This window comes from Rattus norvegicus, chromosome 15 (assembly GCF_036323735.1).
Source record: "Rattus norvegicus strain BN/NHsdMcwi chromosome 15, GRCr8, whole genome shotgun sequence".
NCBI lineage: Eukaryota > Metazoa > Chordata > Mammalia > Rodentia > Muridae > Rattus > Rattus norvegicus.
In genome coordinates, this window is record NC_086033.1 from 38,513,554 (window position 1) to 38,532,695 (window position 19,142).

Below are 19,142 nucleotides of genomic sequence, written 5' to 3' on the forward strand. Positions count from 1 at the left end.
TTGTTCTGGATGGAAAACCTCACACTTACACTCACCTTTTCCTAAGGAATTGGATTTACATGGCTCTCTAGAGGGATGGGTGCCGTCTGTGCTTCTTGTAGATCATATGACTCATGCAAGTGTTTCTGATTCTATGGCCGGGGGCAGAAAAGCGATCTTTGAAATACATAGTATTCAAAAGCTAAATCCAGGGTTACATCCAATTTTTGAGTCTAAGAGTTCTTTGAAAGGAGGGGTCATTGGAAGATGAAAGTCTGGTCCCAGGGCAGGTTCCCTAAACTCCAGCAGCTTGACCTCCCTTGCAGTTGGGAAAATGCACGGGGGACCTAAGGGAATGTCGTAGTCGCATTACATGAAGTCACGGAGAGAACGTGGTGCTTAGATGAAGAGGACAGGGGAAGGAGGAGGCCAGAGGACACGCCTGAGGAGGAAGTGAGTCCACAGGAGGCTCTGGACCTCTCCAGATTGGCCCTAAGAGATGTAAGCCCTGTCTGTAGCTTGAGGAGCTGAGCTCCAGCACTCAGAAAGGCACTCAGCACTGTTTGCTTTCTCTGTGTTGATTTAGCCTGATGCTGTCAGTTACAGTAAACATGTCTCTGTCCCTCCATTATCTGGATGGTGGCTTAATGTAGGCCACGGAATTAGGAGAGTAGGAAAAAGCTCAAACAACCCTGTGCTAAAGGAGGATCCCCAGTAAAAATGAAAACTTACTAAACATATAAAGGCATGTACACACACACACACACACACACACACACACACACACACACACATTCTGCTCCTCCTTTCTCTCCTCAGCTTCACCCAAGACATGAGATCAGCAGGAACAGCGCCAACTTAGCAGACAGGCTGCTCAATGGTGAGAACTTCTTACATGGGCAAAGTTTGGAAGGCACTTTGTGAAATGAGCATTGCACAAGTCAGTTACTTTAGCTCGGTGTCTGTGCTCGTCCACAAGTTCCCCCCCACTGCTTCCTGAGTTCTTTCTCTGAATATCAAGAGGTAACAAAAGGAGACACGTTTCAGACAAGGCTAGCTCTGAACAGTTTAACCCCCAAAATGATGTAGGTGGCATTTTGTCAGAATGGAGCACACTCAGGACCTTCTGAATACACTGACCAGTGAGGAAGAGGACGATCCAGCACTCTAGAGGTCTGATGTAGACCGGACAGGAGTGGGACTTGAGTCGTGGGAAGTTCAAAGCAAGATGGGTTCCCTTCCTAAGGGGTCCTCCCCCTTCTCAGAGGAGGAGGGGTGGGGAAGATGGGGGAGGGTATTATGGAGGGACTGGGAGGAGAGGGGGGATGCATAAATAAATTAATGGAAAAAACAGATAGGTTCCCTCTATACTGCTTTTTCGTTCCATCTAACTCTGGACCCACCAGAGAGTTATAGCAGGTAGCCACGGCTGCTAGAGGCTACCTGACCATGCCTGACATGACAGAGAGCAGGTGAACCCCACTTCTGTGGCTTTTCAGCAGCTCTTTTGGTACTGCACATTTGACTATTTTCCAGAGTGGATCCACATATTCCTCCCCGAAAAGCAGTGCTAATACACACCATTTCATTGGTGACTGAACTTTAGAAACGCAAATCTATTGAGTATACTCAGCCAAATTCTCCTCTGGTATTCTGAAGAATAAGATGTTCACTTATGAATAAAGGCCAGGTAGGAACTAGAGGGATGTGACATACGCCTGTCAACTCAGCCCTCTGGGCAGAGGCATGAGCATTGCTGACTTCCAAATGTGGGAGACTGGAGGACTCACTTACTGAAGGAGGTTACCAGGCCCACGGGCTCTGAGCAGTCAAGTAAAAGCAGTGACACCTCTGCCAGCCTCCACTCACCCCACCCCCGCCCCTTCGTTCTCTCTCCCTTCCCTCTGGCTTCCTCAGCTGGCTCCAGGACTCCTGTGTATACATCTGTCTCCTGCCCTTCCTCCCTCTGTCTCCTTCCTTCCTTCCCTTATGTGAAGAAAAGCTCACATAATGGGTAAGATCCAACCATACGGACTTAGAAAACTGAAAAACCACGCCTTCTGGAAGGTCAAGGGCACAGACAGTTCTGCTTTGGCAGAGTCCCCTGAGAGCAGTAAGCTGCAGCCAGTGGCCCAGCTATCAGTGTAGCTAGTCAGAGGTATTGAATGCCTATTTGAGAAAGCTTACGTAGCTTTGCTCAGAAAAATTACATACTTTCCATGCTTCTTGGTGACGGCATTCATTTTGTGAGTGTTTGGAGCTGTTTTTGTTGTTGTGGCTTTGTTTCGTTGCTGTTCATCTGTTGCTTGTTTTCAAGACAGAGTCTCAGGATCTCACTGTGTAGCCCTGGCTGTCCTGGAACTATGTAGACAAGGTTAGTCTTGAACTCCTACATATGCCTGCCTATGCCTCCTGAGTGCTGAGACTAACTGCAGGTACCACCATGCCTGTCTACCACTGATATTCTTAAGTCTGTGTTTCCCTAACTTTATTCACACTAAACTTTGTTATTTTTATTTTGATTTTTGTTAATTCATTTTGATCTTTTTCCTTTGAGCTGGGCATGGAATTTCCCATGCCAAAACCAGTTTTCTGTTCACGATTCTTGAATGTTCGAGTTTCCAAACACCGTGGTTAACCTACATCAGCAGTTCACAACCTTCCTCATGCTGTGACCCTTTAACACAGTTCCTCATACTGTGGTGACCCAAACCATAAAATTATTTCCACTGCTACTTCATAACTGTAATTTTGCTACTGTTTTGAATCATAATGTAAATATCTGATATGTGAGATATCTGCTATAGAACTCTTGTGAAAGGGTAGTTCAGTCCCCAAAGGGGCCATGACCCACAGGCTGAGAACCACTTACCTACACACAGCTGACTAGAGATCCTGGCTCCCAGAGAGCCGAAGCCAGTTAATAATGAGGACAAGGCCCTGTGTCTTTGATGTAGATACACACCAAGGTGGCCATTGAGCCACCTGCTGCTCACACTGTGCCCTAGTCACACTTCCTGGACAGAGCTTGAGGGACCAAGATGTCATAGACCACTAAGTTCACAGGGATCAGAAGTGGCTGTCCACAGTGACAACCACACATAGCACAGGTCCCAGGAGATAAAGGACCAGGAGAGCAAGCCTGCAGAAGACAAGGTGCTTTGTTCTGCCGAACTCTTTCCAGTCATCACCTTGAGTTTCATGGCCTTTGTGTTGGAAAACCCTCTTTACCTCAGGCTGCCCTTTAAAGCAACCATCCGTTTACTATTTCTTTGTGTGTGTTCTCCCTTTTCATGTTCAAGCCTTCATCCCTTTGGACAACAGTTCTAGAACAATAGATAGTAAAGGGTTATGACCAAGCTCCAGAGAGCAGAAAGAAGAACTAGGGCAGGAGGATGTGGCTGTTCATTTTAACCCGGTGAGGATGCGGCTGTTCATTTTAACCCGGTGAGTGGATGAATGATGAGTGGCTTCCTCCATAACCCAAGACACTGCTGGGAAAGCAGGACCATGTATAGTTTTGTTCTTTGATTTATTTTCATGGTGAGGTTTTTAATCCTAACCTTCGTCGGACAGCTCCATGGGCTCAAGTTGCACCAGGAAATGCTCCTGTAGCAGAGCCTCTTTGCTAATGTTTCCCTGTGACTTTGCATTTAACAATGTTCAGTGGAACAGTAATGGAGAGCCAGCAGATGACCTCACCATAGCTTACTTCCCTCCACTTCTTACTTCCCTCCTCCCCTTTGACATTGTCAAAGATTCCCGATATGCATGTACTTCTTCTTTTCAGAGCAGGGGCTAAGAAGTGCTAAAATGGCTTATCAATGGTTTGTGGGGGGCGGGGGGAGGGAGAAGAGAACTCATTTTTAAACAGAGATGTGCAGTCTGGACCCAAATCGTTCTCATCTTCACTTATTCCCTGATCCTTCTGCAAAAGGGAGCTGTGTGTTTCCCTCAGGATGTTGAGAGGGCAAAGGAAAGGACAGGAAACATACGCCTAAAGCTGTTATGAACTCTGCCGAAGAAAACCATAGCGGGCAACTGGGGACCCAGAGATGGGTTAAGGGACATTCTGCCTACTGCATTATGAAGCCACTGGAAATGCAGAGACGGGTTTTTTCAGGTGCAGAATGTTCCAGGACCTGACAAAACCATTACGAAGAACTCACTGAAAAGCCAGATCTGTCTCTACCACTGACAACTGTGGTCTTGACTCCCAGGAAGGTGGAGTTTTTATGTGGCCCTTCTCAAGAATGGAGCCATTTGCTTCCTGAAAAAACATCTCAAGTGACCTCTAGCTCTTTCGGACTTAAAGACTGAGGGGACACCGGTTAACAAGATGACCACTGCTGCAGAGTTAGGGCCAGTGGACAGCAGGTCCTGTATACGTCCTCCTGTCTAGCAACCGCTCAAGCCAAAAACACCATTAGTCGAGTGCCACATACAAGAAGTACTTCGAGATTCTGCATTCTCAGCCACTCCACTGTACCCTTTTGAAGACCTTTTTTTATGGCATTTAAATTTTTCAGGATTATTTCCCTTTCTCTCTCCCTAGGCCACAGAAAAGGTGTTTGTTTAGACAGACTGTATGTAGCCCCACCTGGCCTCAAACCCTGACTTTTCTAGAGTTCTGAACTCCAGGCATGTGGCACCCAGGCCCTGCTCAGAGAAAGGTGTTTTGCTAACCTGCAGAATCATCCCAGAGGCCTGTAGGGAAAACAAGTTTCTATTAAACACCCTCATCCCAGACCAGATCCTCAAGATGACTCAGAGGTTAAGGTATGTGCTGTCTAACTTGATGCCTGACGTCTCATCCCTGGGTCTCAGATGGTGGAAGGAGAGAACTGACTCTTGTCCTTGGAGTTCCACAAGTGTGCAGTGCTGTCCACATACCTACACACACACACACACACACACACACACACACCCCAAACAAATGTAACACCTGACCTACACATACACACACCTACCCAAGGCATTTGTCTAGTTTTCCCATGTGGTGATTCAATGGCCCCAACTATTGGCGCAATCCCATAAGAGATGCATACTTCCCTTTTGGGGAATACAACTGTGAGTTAGCCTAACCATTTCAGTTTCTCTCTGTCCTAACAGAATAATAACCATCACACTCTGAGGGAAATGGGCAGGCCAAGGTTATGGACATGCCTATCAAATGGCAAATTCTGTCTATAAAAGGGAAAAGTGGAAGTCAAGGGCAGGGGACAAGCTGAGTCAGGCTGTGAGGAATTCGGAGGATGGGTACTTAAGCCTTTGCATCAGAAGCTGGCAACTTAGAGATCACTCAGCAAAATGGCTAAAATCCACAGACCAGGCTCTGGGGAACTGGGGAGAGGATTCAGAGGGCCTGAAAATCGTCTTGCACTGTGAGCTGGAACCGCATATGCCACAGTCTAGCTATAAATAGATGGCAAGCGTTTGGGCTTGTCATCAGCCTCATCCGCTGAGACAAGGAATGAATGTATTAAAGAAAGCCTGCTGTTGTTTCAAGATCAGACCACAGTGTGCACAATCAAATGGGTCTGGCAGCTGTGCCCTCAGAGACAAGCATTCTGGTACAAAGGATTCTGACTCAGCCCCTATCCTGGTCTGCTGTGTGTCACAGGTAATACTTACATAATACTCAGTCTATCTACAACATATTTCGTTTCTACACTTGCAGTCAATTCCTTCTGCTCGTTTTAATGTTCCTCTCTTATGGGGTGAGCGACAGCAGCCCAGTGACATGGAAGACAAATGCAGTGGAAAACAGCCCATGGGAGTGAGTGCTGGGCCCGGTAAGTGACCACCATCAAACCTTCAAAAGCATTAAAGGAATTTTACAGAAAAGGTACTGTTTGAGGGTTTTACTGCTGTGAAGAGACACCATGACCAAGGCAGCTCTTATAAGGACAACGTTTAATTGAGGTTGGCTTACAGGTTCCGAGGTTCAGTCCATTTATCATCAAGATGCGAGTGTGGCAACATCCAGGCAGGCATGGTGCGGGAGCAGCTAAGCGTTCTACAACTTCATCTGAAGTCCTCTAAGGAAAGACTGTCTTCCAGGCAGCTAGGAGGTGGAACTCATTGCCACCCACAGTGACACACTTCCTGCAACAAGGCCACACTTATTCCAACAAGGCCATACTTCCTAATAGGGCCACTCCCTGAGCTAAGCATATCCCAACCACCACAGGTTTGGAGAAGGTAAAGGAGACTGAGATTTTCTAAAGAAAAAGCAATTACTTAAAATGAGATCCATGAGCCATAAGGAGACTCATAAAATGGGCAAAGTTCCCCAAATCAGTATTTCCCTGAGAAACACAATAGAAGGGGAGAGCTGAACTCCATAGATAAGCTGGACCCCCTGTGGGATGATGTCACAGGTAAGGCAGGTAGAAGATAGGATGAGGCCTGTCATTGGATGAGAAGGAAGGATGGCCGGGAGAAAAGTTTGAAGGAAGAGGAGGACACGGAACCGAGGAGGAGAGGAGAGAGAGAGAAGCCATGGCGGAGACAACATGGAGGCTGACGTTAAGATTCCACGCTGTACCCTTACACGTGGTTATAAATGTTCTTAACGGATGGCTGTGTACAGGGCTTTGTATGTTTAAGTGGGCAATTATATCTTATCAACTGGATCAAAGGCTATTGTGTTGTGTGTTCTTTCATGTAGCGATGTAAGTGTAAGAACGTGTGTGGTGGCTAGAGACACAGAGCCACCACGGAATCAGGCTGTGTGTTTCTGGCATGGAAACCTGCCTTGGGAACTAGATAGGTAGGGAGATTGCTGCCAGGCTCAGAGAGAAGCCTTCGGCAGTGTGATATGGGATGGAGCAAAACGGGTGAGGGGCTTTGCTGACTGAGACTTAAGATATCTACCAGATATCTTGGGGCATGCGGTGATGGACCTAGTGGGGGATAAAAGACTCTATTTTATTTTTTTTACATTTTTATAACAACACCCCACCCGAAAAAAGCATACCTCAAGTAAAAATGGCAGTTCCAGCTGGGAAAAGAGTTTGTGATAAAATATGAAAAGGTTACTTAGAAGTCCAACTTGGAGAGCAAGAAAATGGAAATGATTAGGCATCAAAAGGGTGGGATGCCCAGAGGGCCAAGACAGTAGTGGCCACCAACAGCTGAACCTCTACACAATGTTCCCCAAACACTGAAGGATGAATGAAATGGTCTGTACGCACTGAAGAAATCGAAAACAAAGGAGCTGTGGGCCTCAAATAACCTGAAAATAGAAAAATAGCAACTTCTGGGAAAGGTATAACCAAGTTCCCAGCCCCAGCCTTTGTGGGGAGGCTGGGGGGGTCACCAGGGAAGAGAATGTAAAGAAAGCCAGGTGTGGGTGTGGTGGCTCGAGGGAGGAGGGCCCCCATAGGGCCATCCCCAGTTGGTAGAACTGTTTAGGAAGGATTAGGAGGTGTGGCCTTGTTGTAGGTGTGGCCTTGTGGGAGGGGATGTGTCACTGGGGGTGGGCTTAGAGGTTTCCAAAGACTCACACCATTCCCAGTGTGCCCCCCTCTGCCTCCTCTTTGTGAATCAGAACGTGAGCTCTCAGCTACTGCTGCAGATGCCCACCACAGTGCCTTCACTCTGCCAGTACAGACTCTAGCCCTCTGGAACCATAAGCCCAATTAAACTATTCCTTCTGTGCATAGTTTTATCAGTAAAATGTAACTAAGACAGAGAATTTGAGACATAACTAAAACTGAGCCAGCATGGTATGACTTGCTGGTAACTCCGGGGAGGCCGGGGCAGGAGGACTAGGAGTTAAACGTCAATCTTGGCTAATAGGAAAAACCCACCTCGGGGTGGAGAGATGGCTCAGTGGCTAAGAGCTGGCACCAGGGGGACTGAGATTGGCAAATGAGTTCCCTTCTAGAGAGTTAATGATGAAATAAAGAAATTAACTAAAGCTGGATCCTAGCAAGTTCAATTTTCCAGAAAAAAAAAAAAGTGCTCTAAAGAGCTATAGGATCCCAAACTCTAACATCCCCACAAAAAATAACAGGTAATGTCTGAAAATCTCTTTTATACATACCAGAAATTTGAGTTGAACCAGGAATTTTCTGCACCAAATTATTCACAAGGGCTCTTCTCATCTACGTGTGACCCTTTATTATGTGGCTGACTTCTTGATTTCTCCTACCTTAGAATCTGGGCTAATACCATGATTTCCTTTTCCAGGACACAATGGGAGACTCTGGGAGATCTGAGTCCTTACACATGCTCTCAGTTTCCAAGGATACCTTTTTAGGATACTAACCTTAGCACAAATGGCTGCATGGTCAGAGGAACCAAGACACTCATCCAACAGGGCCGCGTCACCAGGCAACCCACCAGCTAACCGTGGCTTCCGGAATGAGCCAGGTGAGGCCCTGATGATCCATCCACTCGGCAATGGGAACTCAGAAGCCACGGAAATTCTGGTCTTAAGCAATATTTGTGATACCAGTAATAGTTTGTTGTGATTCTTGTTGTTAAGACTAATTAATATTCACATAGAGAAGTATGCGTTATAGGGCACGTGTTACAGGACAGTCCAAAAGTTTGCAGCTATGCAAACCTACTGAGGGAAGCAACAACAACAACAACAGAAAATAAAAAAATGCGTTTACACCGAAGAACGCAGTGCACAGCTTCCACCTCAAGAAACAGGAGGGAGCTCTACCACAGAATTCAAACAAGAGCCAAAGTGTTCCGGTACTGGGGGCATGGCTTGGCAGAAGAATCCTCGCAAAGAGGAAGAAGTGAACAAAACCCAGTTAAAATGAGGAACTACATAGTAGGAAATGGTAACATCATATCAGAAGTGGAAGTCCAATTAATTATTGATTAGCAAAGGAAGAATAGACTCAAATGAAAATTTTGTAAGGGGCGTTAAAAGAAAGAAAACAGCCAAGAACATAAACGAGAAATTAACAGATAAGAAAATGCCGAAATGGGGGCTCGGGGTTAAAAGTATGGACCTCTCTTCTGCCAGACCAGAGTTTGGGCACCAGTACCCATGTATGGAGACTTACAACTGCCCGTAACTGCAGCTCCAGGGGAGCTGACATCTGTTTTGGCTCCTGTGAACACCATACTACAATTAAATATAAAATAAATCCTGAAAGTTAAAAAAAATGTTCAAACTGGAAACAAAACTAAGGTCTGGCATCTCTAGTGACGTAACAAGCATCCCTTACGGTTTTCCCAGGCTACCCTCAGGGCACAGAGGATGCTCCTCACCTTAAACAAAACACAAGCAGAAATAAACATAGCCTACTTAGAGCTTTTAGACTGATTAGATATAAAATCAATTTTTAATCTAATTAACATCATTAGAAACGGGAAAATAATCCCCTAGAGCATCTAGGCCAAAGGTCAGAGCAGCCAAGTAACTTACAAGGGCAAAAGACAGAGACTGCTGTCTGAGATTAACATAGTAAAGACAGCACCCGGAAGCCACTCTTCACAGGGATGTAGAGACACTGGATCAGAAGGAAAGAGGAGGCAAGAAGGTGCCTACTATGTTCCCCCAAGACAGAAGCTATGGGGGCTGGGGCGGTGGCTCAGTGGTTCAGAGCCCTTGCTGCTCTTGCAGAGGACCTGGCATCGATTCCCGGAACCCACATCGTGGCTCACACAACATCATAACTCCAGTTCTAGGGGACTGAATGCCCTCTTCTGACTTCTTCTGGACACTGGAAATACACAGGGTGCACACACATATGTGTAGGCAAAGCACCTATACACATAAAATAAATACATCTGTAAATAAAAATAGAAAGGCTGGAGAGATGGCGCAGCAGTTAAGAGCACTGACTGCTCTTCCAGAGGTCCTGAGTTCAAATCCCAGCACCCACATGGTGGCTCACAACCATCTGTAATGGGATCTGATGCCCTCTTTTGGTGTGTCTAAAGACAGCTAAAGTGCACTTATATAATAAATAAATGGATGAATAAATAAATAAATCTTTAAAAACAAAACCAAAAAATAGCCAAAACAAAAATAGAATCTCCAAAAAACTAACAAGCAACAAACACACCATGCACCACGCACACGAGGGCTCAAGGCATGCATCCTCACAAGGCCCTGGGGTGCATCTTCTGAGGATGAACTGCTTTTAAACTCAGAGCAAAAGGCTGTATCGTAAGCACTTAGTGTATTCAAGTGCATACCTGAGGAGAACGTGAGGCGGGTCTCTGAGTCATGCATCCACTGAACGTTTTGTCAAGGTAGCAGTCCTCGGAGTGCATAAATGCAGGTGCAGAGAGGAGGCAGAACAAGTTCATTTATGATCATACATGATAGGTAGATTAGTGAAATATTAGAAATCAGCAAACGAAAGCAAGACATGGCCATATACACCTGTACCCCTAACACTGAGCGTAAGGAGACAGGAGGAACAAGAGTTTGAGGCCAGCCAACCAGGCAACACAGCAAGGTTTGCGCAGAAAAGAGGAAGGGAAGGAGGGAGGGAGGGAATACAAATACTAAGTGGGAAAATGAAGAACGCAGGCGATACAAAGGCTTAAGCACTGAGGAGATTCGCTACAGCAGAGACCGAAGTCAACTTGCAAATGTCATTTAAGTGTGTGTGTGTGTCTGTGTGTGTGTGGGGGGGGGGGGTGGGTGTGTGTGGGTGTGTGTGGGTGTGTGTGGGTGTGTGTCTGTGGGGTGTGTGTGTGTGTGTGTGTGTCTGTGTGTGTGTGTGTTGCCTACACATGTGTATGTGCATCTCCTGTGTGACTGGTGCCTAAGGGGGCCAAAGGAAGGTGACAGGTGCTCTGGGACTAAAGTCGCATCCAGTTTTGAGGCTCGGGTGCTGGAAATCAGATCCAGGTCCTCTGGGAGAGTAGTCAGTGCTCTTAACCACTGAGACATCTTCAGTTCTAACAAACGGTAGTCTTTCTTACATCACAAATTAGAATCTCAACCATAATGGAAAATATGTGGAGAAACACAGCAGAACACAATGTAAAGTGATTACAACATGAGATAACATGATCATGTTGTACTTAAACACACTAACTATCAATATGTGTGATGGCCAAATCATCACACTTTAAAAGGTGGGCAGGGGTTCATTTGGCTCACAGAGTAGACTCATTGTACGTTGTATATAACAAAGAACTAAGACACAGTGACTCCCAAGGTCTAGACCAAATAGGAGGATAAATTGAACTAAGACAGCTAATGTCGAGTTATGATATCAAAACAGAATCTTACCTTATAAAAACATTACACGTGACCAAAAAAACAAGTTACAATTCTCAAAGCCTTGACGACAGAGACTGTGAGGATCTGTGCTCCCAATCAACCACCAGTCGCTGTTACAAAACACAAAATTATAGGACAGGTAAAGAGAAAAAGACATCAAATTAACAATGGATTTTACTTTCAGCTGCCATTCTCGGTACAAATCAAGGAGGCAGGCAAAACATAAGGATGAGGACCTAAGCAATACAGCTGATGCGACAGTGCGAATAGGGTAGATATAGGGACTTTGTACACTGATAGTATGGCTCTGGGCTTCAAGATGGCTCAACAGGTGAGGCACTTGCCACTAAGCCTGACGATTAGATTCAAACTCCAGGATCCATACAGAAGGAGAGAACTAACTTCTACAAGCTGTCCTCGGACCTCCACACATATAGCTGTATGCTTGAGTGCATATATACATATATGCACACATACAATAAACATGTACATGTAATTTTAAAATAAAAAAGGTGTACCTTCTTTCCTACTCCACATAAAATAACTGGAAAAAAGGAAGCATGAGAGCCTGGGGATATAGCTCAGTGGTAGAGCATTTGCTTAGGGTGGACCAGGCCCGGGTTCAAGTCCTGGCAACACACACACACACACACACACACACACACACACACATACACACACACAGAGGCACACACCAGTAAGTTCCATAAAACAGTTCACATTCAAGCAGTGAGGAATAAACAGATTATTCATTTAAATTGATTTAAACTGTGATGAGTTTCAGAGAGAGAGACAGAGACAGAGAGAGAGCGAGAATTTAATTGTTTGCATCTCATGCACCAATCTATTTTCGTTGAAAAGGCCCAAACTACAATAATGCACTAGGTAAGAATGCCCTGTCTCTATAAACAACAACAAACATCTAATACATTTTTTTAAACTATGCAAACCCATAAAGGAAAGAATGAATCCCAGTGACATTAAAGCTAAGAGGTTCTGGCCAACAGAAGACATCATAGGTGGGAAAAACAAGCCACAAACTGGGACTGCGTGTTTGTAATTTGGATAACCAGCTGCAATACTTACATTAATAAAGAGAAACCGTGAGTTTTAAAGTGAGCACCATCTGAAGGGCACCCCTGAGCTCCAAGTAGGTGGGCAACAGTCAAGGGATATCCTGCTGCCTATGCCAGCGAGGGTGGGAACGCGGGAAGATCACCAGTAGAGATTTATCCGGAAAAACAATGTGCACAGCTCCATGCCCAGATCAATGTCTTCCGACAGCAGTAAGAAACAGCCTGTACCTCAGCATGCTCCTGTAAACACATGAAACTGGTTCAACAAAATGGCCCTTGCTCTTATATGTGTGACAGACACATGCTGACGTCTTCTGGTTTTTCACATCTTTTACACCCTCACTGTATGATTCACACAGCCACTGTGATTCCTTACCCCGATGCTTCTTTCCCAGGGTAGCGTGTACTGCTGTGTCTTTTGAGTCTGCAAGCCCCTCTCCTTTGACTTCTATTTGGAGCCCATGGTTTTTCTTCACTTTCAGGAACCTGTCTCGGCTTGAGACAGTGCCCAGATCACACGTCCATGCTCTTGGCAAGCAGCTGTTGGAGTCAACAACCTCAGTCACAGCACTGACATTCTAGACTCCAGCTTCGCTATGGTAACGTCTGTGAGGTCTCCAGGTAAGCCAGTACTCATTCCCTAATGCCTACAGCACCCCATTGGTGACCTCCCATTGAGCACACACAGACCTGGCATGGACAACCTTCGTAGATAGATGCAGGTCTCGCTGAACCCCGGAGTCTTCCTATGCTCCTAAACTGCCTTTGCTTCTGTAAGGATGCTGTTGCCGCCATCCGCTAACCTGACTTTCATGACTATCATGACCCACAGTTTGAAAAATCACCTCCCAAGAGAACGTTTCATCGGATGTCTCGGGAACCCATCCATGATAGCCATTTTTCATAACAGGACGCGATGTGCAAGGGCCTGCTTTCTGGGGATGGGATAGTTAAACATTCATAATGGATGATTATAGGGAAGTAAAAAAGTCGTAAAAAAAAAAAAAGTCGTGAGCCGTGCATAAATACAACAGGGGTAAATGCTGAAAATGTGAGTGAGTATAGGTGACTTGTAAAGGAACAAACAATATACTCATAATACTCAAAAATAAAAATGCAATGTTTAGGGAAATATGCATATATGATAAAGCTATTTTCAGACATCAAAGAAAATATAAAGCTAAACTGTAGGGCATTGGATAATCCTCTTGGGAGATTAGATTAGGTGAGAAGACAGTTTCAATAATATTTTTAAATATTTAACATTCATACATCCATATGTGTTTGGACCAAATCTGCCCTCACAATTCAATATTTACCTTGTTCAGCTTTCTAAATGGAATACTGATCTCATCAGTGTTTATCAGAACTCCTCAGAATCTGTAATCCTATTATCCTTGTTTATTATATTTCTACAGTCTATCTGTCATCCTCCCAACCCAATCCATCCCTGCACGGAAGAACAGAGACCTGATTCAGTCCAAGACTGTCACACGTATGCCAAAGTCATTGAAGAATGGCTGGCCATATCCACTCAGCTAGTGGATTCCTGACTGCAGCCTATAAAAGGGGCAAAGCACCCGTTCGCTACTGGACCTCTTCTCTCTTCCCCTACCTGCAGAACTACTGGATATCTTCCTTCTTCTTTGAAGCAAAGAGCTGAATGCCAGCATCGTGTCTGTGTGAACCTCTGCTATGATGACAACTGCTCTTCTGTGCCTTCCTTGCCAGGAGAGACTGAGTGCTTTAAAACCATGTTCAAAACGAAGTCCTTGTTTCTGTTGGTGGGGGGCGGGGGTCACAGTGATACAATGTAACCAGTACAGTCAGGATAGCAGACATACTTTCGGGAGAAATAATCAGAGCCAAGACATTTACCTCATTCCCAAGTTTGCTCTCTTTATTATTTAATAGTTACTTCTTTATTGCTGTGAGAAAATACCATGACCGAGGCGACATGAGGAGAAATGATTTTATTTTGGCTTGTAGTTCCATAGGATGAGTCCATGGTAGCCAAGAGGTGGCATGAGGGTTGGAGCAGGAAGCTAAGAACTCACTTCTTCAGACAGCAGGCACGAGCCAGAGAAAGCAACTGGAAATGGCGTGGGTCTATGAGGGTGCAAACTTTTCAACTCTCAGAGACATACTTCCTCTGACAAGGCCATACTGGGGACCCAGGGTTCAAATACATGAGCCTAGAGGGGCCATTCTTATTCAAACCACCACATATTCCATTTTGTCTACTGTATGCCATTATAGCCTTGGCTTTTGTTGATGGTGGTAATTGTTGTAGCAATTAGAATATACTTAAACTTTCATGTCTATGTAGTGTTCACAAATTGTAGAAACTTTTAGCATCATACATTTCTTGGCCCTTCCCTAACTGTCCTTTGTGTTGAGTGATCCTAAGTACTATAAGAAAATACTATAGTTTTGAGTCTAAACAGCCATATGTGTGGTAATTTTTTTAAGATTTATTTATTTTATTTATATGAGTACACTGTTGCTCTCTTTAGACACACCAGAAGAGGGCATCGGATCCCATTACAGATGGCTGTGATCCACCGTGTGGTTACTGGGAATTGAACTCAGGACCTCTGGAAGAGAGGTCAGTGCTCCTAACTGCTGAGCCATCTCTCCAACCCCCCAGCTATATGTGTTTTAAAGAGCTAATAAGATCTGTTTTCTATTTGCTATCCTTTAGCATGAAGGAATTTCTTTATGGTTCTGGAAATGTGACATTCTTTTACATAAAAATGTTTTTTAATGATTATTTATTTATTTATTATGTATACAGTGTTCTGCCTGCATATATGCCTGCATGCCAGAAGAGGGCACCAGATCTCATTACAGATGGTTGTGAGCCACCATATGGTTGCTGGGAATTGAACTCAGGACCTCTGAAAAGAGCAGACAGTGCTCTTAACCTCTGAGCCATCTCTCCAGCCCCACATGAAAATATTTTAACGTGCTTCTCTGGAAGGGTGTTTTTGCTGGGGACAGAATTCTGAATCCACAGTGTGGATTTCCTGTTGAAGGTGAACGTCCTACTGCCTTGCATAGTTACTAAGAGAACTCTATGACTATTTCAATTGCTTTCCCATATATAGCACTTACATCTTTCTATGTTGGGATTTATTTATTTTTGGCTTTAGAGGCAGTATCTCATGCAGCCCAAACTCAGTATGCATTTGAGAATGACCTTGATTGAATTGCTGGTCCTCCTGCCTCTACTTCTTGAGGGCTGGAAAGATGTGTGTCACCGTGCCCAGCTTCCTATAGAAACTTTAAAAGTTACTGTCCCACACCCACACCCACATATATGTATGTATATATGCATATATATCGGCACAGGATCTTTTAATTTGCTGGACTTAGAGTTAGGTTATCACTTTAAGTCCATAAATTTTGCCTTGATTTCACCAAGCATCTGGCCTTCAAATGTTGTCCCTGGATCAATATTTATCTCCACTCTATTTGAGATCCTTTTATATTTTTTTACATGTATTTACTTGTATGTGTGGGTGGCCCACAGTGCATGTGTGGAGGTCAGAAGACAGCATGTCAGAACTCCTTCTACCACATATGGTGGTTTTAATAGGAATTACCCCACAAGCTCATGTATTTGAATGCTTGGAGAATGGTAATACTTGACAGGGATTAGGAGTGTGACCTTGTTGGAGGAACGTATTGCTGGGAGTGGACTTTGGGGGTTTCAAATGCCACAGCCAGACCCAGTGGCTCACTCTTCTTCCTGCTACCTGTGGATCCTGATGTAGAACTCTCCTTCTCCAGTACCATATCTATCTGCATGCTGCCATGTTTCCCACCATGATGACAGTGTAAGCCAGCCCCAACTAAATGCTTTCCCTTATCAGAGTTGCCTTGGTCATGGTATAGCTTCCCAGCCACATAACACTAAGACAATATAGGACCCCGGTCTGACCAAACTCAAATCATCAGGCTTGGTGGCAAAAGCCTTGCCCATTGAGCTACCTGGATGGTCCTGTGGGAGGGTCTTGCCATACATATGTTGGATTTTTTTTTACAGCGTTGTCACAGATTCATAAAAGTCTAAATATTTTTCTATTGTTTCTCTGTGTTCTTCAGATTTGATCCTTCACACTGGACTTCGCGTTCATGCGCTCCCGTAGCGTATCCCCTTTCCTGCTGTGCACGTGGTGATTTATAGGTTATTTCTAGTGCACTCTACAGCTTTTCCTTCTCCGGTTAGATTTCCTGTCCTGTCCTGGGTCTCTTTGGCATCATGGGGCATCTCCCCTCGAGGACATTTCTTTGGTTCTCTGGAAATGTGTCATGTAAATCTGTGCTGTGCCCTGGGCCCCCACAGTGCCACACCACATACCTGGAGTTCTGTTTGAACCCCTTAGAAAATACTTATGTCCGTATATCAGTGGTCCATTGTCTTGGTTAATCTCAGGTCACCTCCGTGTTTGCTTCCTGGCTTGCATCTGCCCTGCACACACATGGCTTGGGGTCCTTGTGCAGAATTACAAATTTCTCTTTGACTTTCCTTCCTCGGGTCTCTGTCCCTACTTGACATACACACTCCAGCACACAGGGTTCCCCTGACGAGAAAGACTCAGAAGCTACTATTGGAGGTTTTTTAGTCACCTGAATCACATGGTCACGCAATTAGCCACTGGGAATTGTCCCTAGCATTGAGAGGAAAAGAAGTAAATATTAAAAAAACAAACACTCCCCAATTTTAAAACAGAACAATGGGATGCTGTCCCTATGGAGCCCCAGGTTCTGTCTCTTCTACAATCTGTTACATACTTTCCAAAATCTTCAAGTTGGCTCCTATGTTCTGTACAGTTACTGCTTGTAATCAGTGGATAGAACAGAGTGTAGTAGGTACCACAGAGCTCCCCCACAGCCTCCCGTTACCTGACTCTAGACAGCCTTTCCTCCTCGCCACTCACCTAATCACAAGTCACAAGGGCCAGAGATGCCCTCCTACCCTTCTCTAGTTGAACAAGCATCCTGTGAGTGCTGTGGGTCTCTGCCCACCACTCTGACTGGTTCACGTTGGAGAGTCCCAGATTGAGCCTCTTTCCTGAGCTACCGACTCCTTCAGCAGATCCTCCAGCCTGGGGACTCTCATGCCGCTATCACATGCAGGCCTCTTTTCCAGACCACACCATAGCCCACACAAAGGGCTGACTCACACCCTCAGCCCTCTACTCACTTGCTCCTCCTCCAGTGCCAACATCTCCCAAGGACTTCCACCACCACATGGTCCAAAGCTAGAAATAAAATCCTAATGTTACCTTGAACTCGCTTTCCATTGTTACCTGAAATTCCATCTGCCAGATCCATCACCAAATACCCACAGTTCTTTGGCTTTTCAAAGATTGGTTGATTCCCAGCGGGAAGTGCTCACAGCTCTGCCTCACGTTTTTTGGCAGGTCTTACCACATTTTAAACACGCTCCTCGCTGTCATGCTTTGATGCTCTGAAACATCGCGTGTTACTGCTATGTAACGGCTCCAATTGTTTGGGAGAGGGGCAGAGCCACGCCACCGAGGGGAGTAAATGTGTGTCAAGACTATTTTCCACTCACCTCCAGCACCTCGGTTCTGCAAGCATTGAGATGTGGCCAATTAGCAGCCCTACAATTGAGCCCTGCATCTCTCTGCGCTCATTGGCTGAAAGAGTCCCATGTGACTGACTTTAGATCAACAGCTAGAAATGGTTAGGCTTAGGGAGAGAGGCATGTTGAAAGCCAAGAACAGCCTACAGGCTGACCTCTGGAAAGAAAACAGCCAAGCTGTGAATGCAAATACAGTCACATGCCAGTGAGCACTCAGGTGATAGGGATGTTGGAGCAGCCTTGATAGAAGATCAAAGCATCCACTAAATTCCTTTAAGCCAAAGCTTCACCCAGAGCAAGGACCCAGTTTTCTTCCATTAAATAACGGTAGAGATGGCCATCAAGATGGTTTAGTGGATGTCGGAGCTTGTGGCCAAGCCTGACAACCCAAGTTCAATCCCTGGAGCTCGCACAGTAGACGGATAACACAACAGACCCCCACATGTGGTTGTCTACGTATATGCATTGTTGAATGCACATGCCACCCCTCCCAAATAAAAACGTGTTAAGATTATTTTTAATTGTTTATGACAAGCTGCAGAAGACTAATGTGAAGCTATTGGGGTGATTTTGTGAGAGCTAAGGAAAGAGCTATCTCCCTGAAACCAGTGCGAGGTGAGGAAATGTGGGGTGAGTGGAAATGTACCTCTGAGCTCATCTTTTTAATGCATGGACAGTAGCTGGCAGTGTTATTTTTGGAGTTGTAGAAACTTTAGGAGGGGTGCCTACCTGGAGGAAGGTTCACGGCAGGAGTGGCATGGGGGACAGGGGGCTCCTGTAGAACAGTGTCCCAGCTGCTGACAAGTCCCTGCCAGCTTGGAGTGAGCGGTTCTCCTCCACTGTGGACTCCCACTGGCATGATGTTTTGCCCAAGCCCATGAGCAACGTGACCATGAACTGAACCCTCTGTGGGTCAGAGAGCATCTTCTTTCTTTGAGTTGTTTCTGTTGGGTGTTTTGTCATGGCAGTAAGAAGCAACCAGTACAGACAGCTAGCGCTGGGGTAGAAGCTGTGTTAGGTTGCCCAGCTCTAGATGAGAAGAATGAGCCACTCACACAACAGGTTTTCAATGTTGACAAAGCTCCCTTCCATAGGAAGAAGATGCCATCTAGGACTTTCATGGCTGGAGAAAAGACTGCCTGGCTCCAGCGCTGTGAAACACAGGCAGACTCTCTTGTTAGAGGCTTCTGGGACTCTTGACTTTTACACTGAAGCCAGGATTATTTGCCATTCTGACATCCTGTAGCAGTCA

General features: G+C 45.3%; 1 protein-coding gene and 1 long non-coding RNA gene across 6 annotated transcripts in view; one reads left to right on the forward strand and one right to left on the reverse strand.

The window, feature by feature from the left end:
- The window catches only part of Atp8a2 (ATPase phospholipid transporting 8A2), a 532,902-nt gene extending 520,047 nt beyond the window's left edge, over positions 1-12,855 (reverse strand). For 2 of the 3 annotated variants that reach the window (XM_039093996.2, XM_039093997.2), the window contains exons 1-3: positions 12,650-12,855; positions 12,284-12,513; positions 11,207-11,307 (exon numbers count right to left, since the gene is read on the reverse strand). The gene's annotated coding sequence lies outside the window, so the exon portion shown is untranslated. The remainder of the gene's footprint in view (positions 1-11,206; positions 11,308-12,283; positions 12,514-12,649) is intronic. The other variant, XM_039093999.2, reaches the window with a different exon arrangement.
- Positions 1,328-17,185, forward strand: LOC103693635 (uncharacterized). Of its 3 annotated transcripts, XR_596150.4 has the most exons (4): positions 1,328-5,774; positions 8,179-8,361; positions 12,756-12,894; positions 13,692-17,185. It is a non-coding gene; the product is annotated as an uncharacterized LOC103693635 (long non-coding RNA). The 3 variants fall into 3 exon arrangements; XR_010058154.1 differs by lacking the exons at positions 1,328-5,774; positions 8,179-8,361; positions 12,756-12,894 and adding an exon at positions 12,912-13,046 and having other exon boundaries at positions 13,692-14,881; positions 15,071-17,185; XR_005494343.2 differs by lacking the exons at positions 1,328-5,774; positions 8,179-8,361; positions 12,756-12,894 and adding an exon at positions 12,912-13,046.
- The last annotated feature ends 1,957 nt before the right edge of the window (positions 17,186-19,142 follow it).